This window comes from Quercus suber, unplaced genomic scaffold (genome assembly GCF_002906115.3).
Source record: "Quercus suber isolate HL8 unplaced genomic scaffold, Cork oak 2.0 scaffold_991, whole genome shotgun sequence".
Lineage (NCBI taxonomy): Eukaryota > Viridiplantae > Streptophyta > Magnoliopsida > Fagales > Fagaceae > Quercus > Quercus suber.
In genome coordinates this window covers 29,487-39,826 of record NW_027070406.1, presented here as the reverse complement: position 1 = coordinate 39,826, position 10,340 = coordinate 29,487, and the positions used below count along the sequence as shown (strand labels likewise).

The following is a 10,340-nucleotide window of genomic DNA, read 5'->3' as shown; positions in this document are numbered from 1 at the left end:
TCAGACGCCGAGGAAGGAGGTGACAGGCATTTTAGTGTCCACCCGTTATTGATAACTGCCCTCCCCGATGACTCTTCGGACGAAGAGATGGACTTGAAGCTCCTGATGAAGAATAGGGGCCAAAAGGCCGAGCAGAAAGGCGCTGGGACCTGATGAAGAATAGGGGCCAAAAGGCTGAGCAGAAAGGTGCTGGGACCTCCCAGCTAGTAGAGATCCTGCCTCCCGCGCCCCCTAAGGCTCCCGAACTCGGCCTGAAGCCCATGACAAACTTACAAAAGAAGAGGCCCCATGAGCCTGAAGAGAGGGAGGTGGGGGTGCCCCCAAAAGTAAGCAAGCAGCAGAAGACAACAAGGGACCGAGGCAAAAGGGCCTCTTCCACTGAAAGCCGTGACGAGAACGTCGGGGCTGAGGTCTGCCGAGGAGTAGGACCTCGCATATGGTCCCCAAGGCTTAAGCTGGATGGCACCCCCATCCTTTGGGATACATCCCTCAGGAATTATAATGGGGGAAGGGCAGGATACGTTGCTGAGGCCCTGTAACAACCACTCCTCCTCCCTCACGATATGGAGTCCTACAGGTGCTTCAACCAGCAGGAGCTCTTCTTATCCCTTAAGAGGGACATGGCCATGGTAAATAGACTTGCTCTCTTAATTGGGTTCCATTTTTAATTTGCATTGCTTCCTTTCTTCATCTTGTGCTAAAAATGTGGTCATGCAGATTACTCAGCAGATCTACGTGGCTAAGGAATGGAACAAAAAGTCCTACCTCGAGGCCCAAGTAGCAGCCCAGTCTCAATTCGAGATAGAGAAGGCTCTTGGTCTGCTGAAGGATGATTATGCTCGCTCATCCGAGCAGCTTAAGGCCATGACCCGGGAAAGGGACAACTACAAGGCCGGCCTCCAAAACACCGAAACCCAAGCCGAGGAGTAGCGCAAACAATTGCGCGTGTCAGAGATCAACCTGGCGACCGAAAGGGAGCTGGTGAAGGGTCTCAGGGCTGAACTCTAGAAAGCCAAGGAGGGCGCCCGAGCAGCTGAGCAGGCGGTTCAACTGGCCAAGGAGTCAGTTGAAGCTGAGAGGAAAGCGGCATATCAGCTAGGAGTAGACGAGACTGGGAAGCAGCTTACGGAGCAATTTGCTTTGGTTGCTCGTGAGTACTGCGACGTAACCTGGTTTAAGGCACTGGACGTCGCCGGGGTCCCTTCGGACTCTCCCCTGAGGCTACCTGGGAGCACGTATTATCATCCAGAGATCCGAGAGCTCCTAGAGACTAACTCTCCTCCTGCTCCACAGCTTTTGGAGGCTGGTCTGCCAGTTGAGCCAACCAAAGACAAAGGTCAAGGGTTAGACGAAGAGAAGACTCCTGCTGAGTCCCAGAGCCAGGCCCCAGAAGCTGCTGTTCGGACAGGCCAGGTTGCTGACCCTGTGGTTCCTTCAGCTCAAGAGTAAACACATAGGGCCCCCCTTTTCTTTGTGCTTTTCTTTTTGTAAGAGATTTGTAAGATATTTTCCTGATTAATGAAGCAGTTTTTCCTTCGCATTCATTTGCTTTGTTGTGTGTAATACAACTCACTATTACTATTAAAGTTCTGTACCTTAACTTTATTGTGATCCTGATGTCATGCTAACAACTCGCATGACTAAGACTGGTGTTAGAAAGGGGCAGAATGTATGAGAATTATTACTAAACAACGAAAACTACAGGGGTTATAGCAAAAAGCTCCACAAGCCTTTCCAAATGTGTACAAAAGACTAAGAGGCAATATAGGTTAGGGTTAATCTAAACACGTACAGGAATCTTAATCATACCTCATCAGAGAGTGACACTTCAATAAGAACCGTTACGTTGGATCTAGATTCAAGCAGTTAGAGAGCTGTGATAGAGTGTTTACTTAAGAGACTTAAGTTCAAACATTTAATGAAATTGTAACAATGCTAACTAATCCCCTATCATCTGGTCCGAGGACTACAGGCATGAATGGATTTAAGTTTAAACACTTAAAGGAATTGTAACATAGTGTTAACTAACCCAAATCATCTGGTCCGAGGACTACAGGCATGACTGGATTTAAGTTTAAACACTTAAAGGAATCGTAACATGGTGTTAACTAACCCAAATCATCTGGTCCGAGGACTACAGGCATGANAGGGAAGGCTCTTGTTGAAAAATCATGCCAACCGATTTTTCATCCATGTCCGATGTCAGCTTTACCTCTTCTAGCCAGGGCTCTGTGAACTTGGCTACCAAATCAGCAAGCACCTGGCCCTTGACCGAGGTATGTGGCATATACTTGATGTCAAAAGCTCCTAGAATCGTCCCTCATTTTGCAATTCTCCCAGTGTAGTCTGCACTTCGAAGTATAGCCCTAAGCGGAAGCTGGGTGAGGACGACGACTGTATGGGCTTGGAAGTAATGTGGGAGCTTTCGTGTATCGTGCACCACTGCTAAAATAGCCTTTTCCAACGGTAAATAACGGACCTCGGCTTCATGAAGCGACTTACTTACGCAGTAAACGGGTTTTTGCACACCGCCCTCTATTCGGATCAGCACCAAGCTTACGGCATGGGTAGCTACAGCGATATATGCAAACAAGACTTCGTCGGGCTCAGGGCTGGACATGATTGGCGGTCGAGCTAGATAATCCTTCAACTGTTGGAAGGCCACAGAACACTCCTCTGTCCACTCAAACCCTTTCCACTTGTTAATCAAGGAAAAGAAAGGCCGGCACCTATCCGCTGATCGAGAGATAAATCGATTTAGGGCTGCCGTCATCCCCGTCAGTTTCTGAACTTCCTTGGGGTTCCGAGGAGGTTATAACTCATTAATGGCCCTTATCTGATCAGGGTTGACCTTGATTCCCTTGTAAGTCACCATATATCCTAGAAACTTGCCTGACCCCACACCAAACGAGCACTTAGCAGTGTTCAAGCGTAGCTTGTACTTCCTAAGAACTTCAAAAGTGCTTTCTAGGTCCTTCACGTGCTCGGACACCACTTTACTCTTCACCACCATGTCATCTATGTAAATCTCGATATTCCTTCCCAACTGTGGTTCAAACATTCTCATCATCATCTTCTGGTAAGTAGAACCCGCATTTTTTAAGCCGAAATGCATCACCTTATAGTGATAGTTGCCTATGGGAGTCACAAAAGCAGTCTTCTCCTGGTCTTCCTAGGCTAAGGGTATCTGATGATAGCCTTAGAACGCGTCCAAGAAGCTCATTCGAGGGTGTCCGACGGTGGCATCTACTAGTCGATCGATTTTAGGCATGGGGAATGGATCCTTAGGGCATGCCTTATTTAAGTCGGTAAAGTCCACGCATACTCGCCATTTTCCGCTCTTCTTCTTCACCACCACGGTATTTGCCAACCACTCTGGGTAGAAAACTTCTTTAATAGCCCCAGCTTGCTTGAGCTTTGCTACCTCTTCTCTGACCTCTTTAGCGTGTTCCTTGGATGGACGCCGAGGTGGCTGCTTCTTAGGGGTGATCAGGAGGTCTACTTTCAAACGGTGGCATATGAAGTCCGGATCCACCCCAGGGGCTTCATAGGCATTCCAAGCGAATACGTCGAGGTTTTCCTTAAGAAGTTGCACTAACTCCTCTTTTTCTTGCAAGGGTAGCTGGGATCCGACTTGGAAGAATTTTTCGAGATTATCCCCAATGAGGACTTTTGTCAAATCTTCGCACCCTGCGCCCTCGTCTGGATCTTCTGTGGGCGCTAACCGGTGCTTTGGTTGCTATAAGCCCCTTTCGGCTCTGGTCGATGACTCGACTCTGGGTTCGTGCTGAATGGCAGCCACTAAGCATTGTCTAGCTACAGATTGGTCCCTCCGGATTTTGCAAACTCGGCCTTCGGAAGGATACTTGATTTTCTGATGCAAGGTGGAAGAAACCGCCCCCAGCGCATGAAGCCAAGGTCTGGCTACAATTGCCGTATAGGGTGAAAAAACGTCCACAACTATGAAATCCACTTCCACCACCTCTGAGCCAATCTGCACAGGCAGTCGTATTTGGCCCTTCGGGGTAACTACTCTTCCTTCGAAGCTGATCAGAGAAGAATGATATGGTGTTAAGTCACTAAGTTTGAGGTTCAGCCCCCTGTAGAGATCAGGGTACATTATTTCCGCAGCGCTTCCTTGGTCAACCATCACCCGTTTCACATCGTACCCCCAATTCTGAGGGTGACGACCAATGCATCATCATGAGGCTGGACAGTGCCCACCTTGTCGGCGTCCGAGAAGCCTAAAACCAGCTGATCATCAAGTTTGCACCTCTTCGGACCCTGGCCAGATTCCCCCGCATGTAACCGATCCACCGACATGACCTTGGATGGCCAGGATCCTGTTCTCCCTGCGGCCGCAAAGATAACGTTAATAGTTCCCAGAAGGGGTTTCAGAGGATCATCCCTCCGGGAGTCCGCGCTCATCGGACCTCCTCGGCCACTGGTGTGATGTAGGAGATGTCGCAATTTCCCCTCGCTGACTAATTGTTCCAAATGAATCCACAAGTTCCTGCAGTCCTCAGTCGTGTGCCCTGAAATCCCTTCTTTCCAGGGGGATAACCTTCTCCTTGCCTTTCCCTTGTTGTTGGTCTTCTTCAACTCTCTTGTACTTCTCAATGCAGCCCATTAGCTGACGAATGCTAGTAACGGGTTTACCAGACAAGGATGTCCTTAAACCGTGATCAGTAGGGAGGCCGAGCTTAAACGTTTCTAGGGCCATTGCGTCAAAATTGCCATCCATGTCATTAAACATTTCCCAATATCTATCCGAATACACCTTCAGGGATTCTCCTTCCCGCATGGTCAAAGACAGCAGAGAGGAGAGAGGTCGGGCCACTCTTCGGCATGTGACAAATCGTGAACCAAAAGCTTGGGTGAGCTCTTTGAAGGAGCTGATAGAATTTGGGCTCAGCCCATCGAATCACCTCATGGCAACTGGCCCAAGACTGGAAGGGAAAACCTTGCACATCAGCGCTTCGTCCCTGGAGTGGACAGCCATCCTTTGGTTAAAATGACTCACGTGTTCCACAGGATCTGTTTTGCCGTTGTAGATGGTGAACATTGGTTGGTTAAAGCGCCGAGGAAGTCTAGCTTCTTCGATCCTGCGCGTGAAGGGTGACCTGGAAATCTGGTTTAGAGCCTTGCTCATGGCATCGCTTCCGACGTCTCCACGTGATGGACTTCTGCGTTGCCCCTTGTGAGGAGATTCCTGTTCATAGGTATAGGACTCGCTGGCTGGTGTTCTAGATTTGGGTTGATAAGTGACGTCCGGCTCATCATCAGGGTCCTCATCAGAATACGAGGAAGCCCGTTTCCTCTTTGCATGGCGTAACTCCCTTTTTAGCTTTTCAACCTCCCGCTGCAAATCTCGGTTCTTCTCTGCATGGGACATGTGGCTTCCGCCATGTGACTGACTCTGACCAGGGGGTATGGTGTGCACGCTACCCTTGCGGTCTTGTCTTTGCTCCAGGTTAAGAAAAGGTCCTCATGCTGAGATGCCCTAGACTCCGCTTCTTGTTCACCTTGCTCAGCCATCACCTACTGTTGTCTCCACCCCTGCACAAGCTCTCCCACAGACGGCACCAATTGTAGGGTTGTTTTTGTAGCCCAAGCCCAAAGGATATGGGTTAGAGGCCTAACAACCCAGAACAATGAATTTGTAGAGAGTGGGCAAAGAGCTGGGCTGGTTATGAAGCACAGAATAGTTGGCTAGGTTACGTGCAGTGACGATAACATGAACTAAAGCTTGAACAACTCCATGAATGAATATCCGAAGAGATGTTTTATTAAGTGAGCAGTGATTACCGCATTCAAAGCTACAGTAAAGCTTTTCTCTCACTTTTTCTCTCTTTTCTCCGTTTTTCATTATCAGGGACCCTTCTTCTTTATATAGCATCCCTTCCTATCATCTCCATCGTCACCTGTTCTTCATCCGCGCATCTATTCAAGTGCATGTCACGTCATGTGTCTACTTTAGTTCTTTGTGAGTGGCAGTAGCTGAGGTTGCACTTTCAGGGGTCTTCTCCACATAAATGCGGCCAGAAAAGCTGTTGCAGCGCATTAAATGCGGTGGTAACAGCTTTTCCTTTAGATATTTTTCTTTAGTTCTGATCATCTCTGGATCCACTCAGACTTATCATTATCATTGAGATTGTTAGGAAGGTTATTCGGGTCTTCCACACTTTGTTTGATCAAGGCTAATTTGGCCGAGGAGTAGGACGCCTCGGACCAGCAGTGACCTCTTCGGACGGCATTCCCCTTTACTTCTGGCCTCCTCCTTCAGATGGGCCGTTCCAACCACCTATTGCTCTTCGGAAATATAATAATCCTTAACAGGGCGCCCCGGCCCATTAAGTAGCTCTGGGCTTTTACCCCCCCACAGGAGGTATTGCACAGGATCTCAATCCTACCTATACACACACACACACACACACACACACACTGTTATTGTACTGTTTTTTGTTGTTGTTTTTCATTATTTAATTACACATTTATGTTCTAATATTCTAAAACAGTAATTGTTATGTAATAACTAAATGATTTGTATTATTTGAGGTTTACATATTTAGATCATAATTTTATGTTGTATAAGAAAATATAAATATATATTATTTTTAATTTTTTTTTAGAAACTCCGAAATACTTTGAAACGGTATGTCGAAATAGATTGATATCGAATATTTCGTTTTACTAAACAAACCAAAATGGGGTCTAGAATGGTATTCATAACATTGACTTTCACAATAAATCTTAAGTAATAAATTATTATTAACGGTTACTTATAAGTAAAATAAAGTTTAAATTAAAATTAATAATAATTTATTATTTAAAATTTATTATAAAATATTATGAATGATACAATTTTTTTAAAATAATTAATGTCACGTGTGCTATGTGCTGCTAACAACAGTAATGCAAAATTAATGTTACATATGCCATGGCAGTTAATAACAGTAATGGTGTCGGTGTGTGACTGTTTTCAACTACCAGAACGGCACGATATTTAAATGTTGAATTGAGTAATGGTGTCGGTGTGTGACTGTTTTCAACTACTAGAACGGGCACGATATTTAAATGTTGAATTGAGTAAACCATACACTCAGTACTGAAAACACTAGTCGATCATTTCAAAAAAAAAAAACATTTCAAAAGGAAAACACTAGTCGATGTTGAATTGAGTAAACCATAAACTAGTTGCCACGCCTATGTTTCAGTACTGAAACACCAGTTTCCCTAGTGGGGTGACTAGTGTTTCAGTACTGAACTGGAGAGACTAGTGTTTTTTTTTTTTTGAGAAGGAGATCAATTCATTCAACAATCAACAGAAACTTCTGTCAAACAATACAAGATTGGTTGCATCACTATGGATGTCATTAAACCAAATACGAGGGGAAAGGGACTCTCGGGCAAGTTTCGCTAACTTGTCCGCTACGCTATTCCCTTTCCTTTTTACATGTGAAAAAGCAACAGCCCTGAGACTAACTGCAAGCAGCCGAGAGTCTTCAATGAGATGACCAAAGGAGGCCATACATTCATCATCAGAGACAAGGGAGTTTACAATGGTTTCAGCATCTCCTTCAAAAATAACATCCTGGAGGCCAAGATCCAGAGCAAACGAAATCGCCCTCCTACCAGCAAGGGCTTCCACATCCTCCACTGTTGGAGAGACTAGTGTTTCAGTACTATGTTTCAGTACCTTTTTTTTTATAAGTACCATGTTTCAGTACTGAAACATAGGTGTGGCAACTAGTTTATGGTTTACTCAATTCAACATTTAAATATTGAGACTGTTCTGGTGGTTGAAAAGAGTCACACCGACACCATCACTGTTATTAACTACCATGGCATACGTAACATTCATAAGTAGGGACATTCACATAAAAAATAATAATAATAAGTAGGGACAAAATAAACATTAGCTTCCCATAAAAAAAAAAAAAAAAAAAATTAGTTCAACGCCTTCTTGTGTTGTAGTGTTTTTCAGGCCCAAAGATATGCTTTATTGGTTAAGAAACACTAAAGAAATACTGGATTAGTATTATTGAAACATAGTCCTAGACCACTAGTGCTTTTGGACTTTTCTTACGTCAAAGTCGGGGCAACTGGTTTATGGTTTACCCAAGCCAGGGACGAACGCAGGATTTTAAGTTGGGGGGGTCGGAGATAAGCGAATTTTTTTTTTCAAATACACATCCATATAGTATTAATAAACTAACAACCAAGACATTAGTTGTTAGCAATTCCACATTTTCTGGAATTGGAATAGCAACATTAGTTGTTGGCAATTCCACATTGACTTCGGAAGAATTTGAAGTTGAACCTTTTCTTTTGAAAAAATCAAGCATTGTAATTGATTTTTTCATGATCTACAAATAAAATAAGAATCACCATTATTTTCTTAAATTTGTGTGACAATTTCCTATAAATTATAATATATGATTTGTTTTTTTTTTTTTGGTCTTTAGTCTGCCTTTATTTATGTCTATGTGTTGATTGCCTTTATTTATGCCTTTGTGTTGTCTAATTGTCTCCCTCTTTCTAACACTGACCCACTAACCCAATGAATCCCACTGCCCACTGCCCACTGCCGACACCAATTGACCTTACAGAAAAAAAAAAGGTAAAGTTGTCAACCTTTTGTTTTGTCCGTTGCCCAACCCCAACTTCACTTGTCTGGTTGTCCCTGTTATGCCCAACTACCAGTCAATAAAGGAAAAATTAATCCCTACAACTACAAACTCTACTCTCTCTCTCTCTCTATCTCTCTTATCTATATAAGAGAGTCACAAACACAGTTACACAGAGTCACAGAGTCACAGCCAAAAAGCCAAAAAAAAAAAAACACCACAGGCAGCAGCCGCAGCACAGATTCAATATTTCAATTCACAATCAGTCAATCACCAACATTACATCAGTTCAGTTCATCAGTAAAAACACAAACAAGCACAATTTCTGTGAATCTCAGATTCTCAGATTATATCACAAACATTTTATATTTATTAAATTTTGAAGGCAACTGTAAGAGTAAATACCTGTGAGCGGTGGGGGCAAGTGGCAGTGGGTCTTGACTCTTGAGCAACCGGCGGCAGCAAGTGGGTCTCGCCGGCGTGACTGGTAGCAAGATCAACAGCGTCTCGCTCTCGCTCTTGACAAGATGGGTCTCGGCGTCTCGCTCTCGCAATCGTCACAGCAACACGGCGTCGCGTCAGCGGCGGCGGCGGCGTCACGGGATCGGGGTGGGTCTCTCTGTCACTCTCGCCTCTCTATTTCTGATCTCTCTGTGTCGCCTCTGGCTCTCAGTCTCAGCTCTCAAGTTCTCTTTCCTTTCTTTTCTTTTGTTCTTTTTTTTCCTTTGTTTTTTGCTTCTCCGTTTGGCCATTTGGGTTGGTTTTGGATTGAGTTTGTTTGTTTTTTTTTTTTTTTTACATGGATCATGGGCTGCCGGAATCTTATGGGCTCTCAAGTTTCCTTTCCTTTCTTTTCTTTTTTGTTCTTTTTTTTCCTTCGTTTTTTTCTTCTCCGTTTGGGTTGGTTTTGGACTGAGTTTGTTTGTTTGTTTTTTTTTTTTTTTTTTACATGGATCATGGGCTGGCCGGAATCTGATGGGCAGTCAGGCAGGGTTCATATTTATTTTTGGGAGGGGCCCAAGGTAAAACTAAGGGGGGCCCAATTTTTTTTAAAGAAAATTTAACCTGTTAAAATTTTTCTTTTGGGCCCGGGGGGGCCCTGGCCCCCTTTGCCCCCTTCTGGGTCCGTCCCTGACCCAAGCAGTTCCCGTCCCTGTCAGGGGAGATGCAAACTATCTCTCCTTTTTACGAACACTCCTAGTGGGCTTGAAAAACACTACAACACAAGAAGGCGTTGAACTAATATTTATTTATTTTTATTTTTGGTGGGAAGCTAATGTTTATTTTGTCCCTACTTATTATTTTGACCTATGTCTTATTTATGTGTACTATATATATTAAGAAAAAAAAAAGAGTTTAAGTGGTTTTGTTTTGCATTAATTTGGATGGTGGTTTTGTAGTCTTTTTTTTTTTTTTTATAAGTTTGTAGAGTCTTCTGGTTTTGTTGCTTGGTCAATACCAGTAAAAGTGTGTGATGCTATAGGTTATGAAGTCACTTTTTTACCCTTTAAAGCATTTATAAGTTGCATAAACTTAAGGATTTTTTGGTCTTTTCATTTTGGTACTTCCTTTGAAAAAAGGGATGGAAATATAATTTTACGTGGGCTATGCAGCCTGTGAAACTGTGCAAAAGGCGTGTTGTCCCATGTACCTATGTGGGCTATGCAGCCTGTGAAACTGTGCAAAAAGACAACGAATTCTTGTTGCCAA

General features: G+C 44.1%; 1 non-coding gene across 1 annotated transcript; it reads right to left on the bottom strand.

Annotated features, from left to right (window-relative positions):
- Nucleotides 1-9,699: 9,699 nt before the first annotated feature.
- LOC136065493 (U6atac minor spliceosomal RNA) lies at nucleotides 9,700-9,825 on the bottom strand. The gene has a single exon (XR_010627132.1). It is a non-coding gene; the product is annotated as a U6atac minor spliceosomal RNA (small nuclear RNA).
- Between the last annotated feature and the right edge of the window lie 515 nt (nucleotides 9,826-10,340).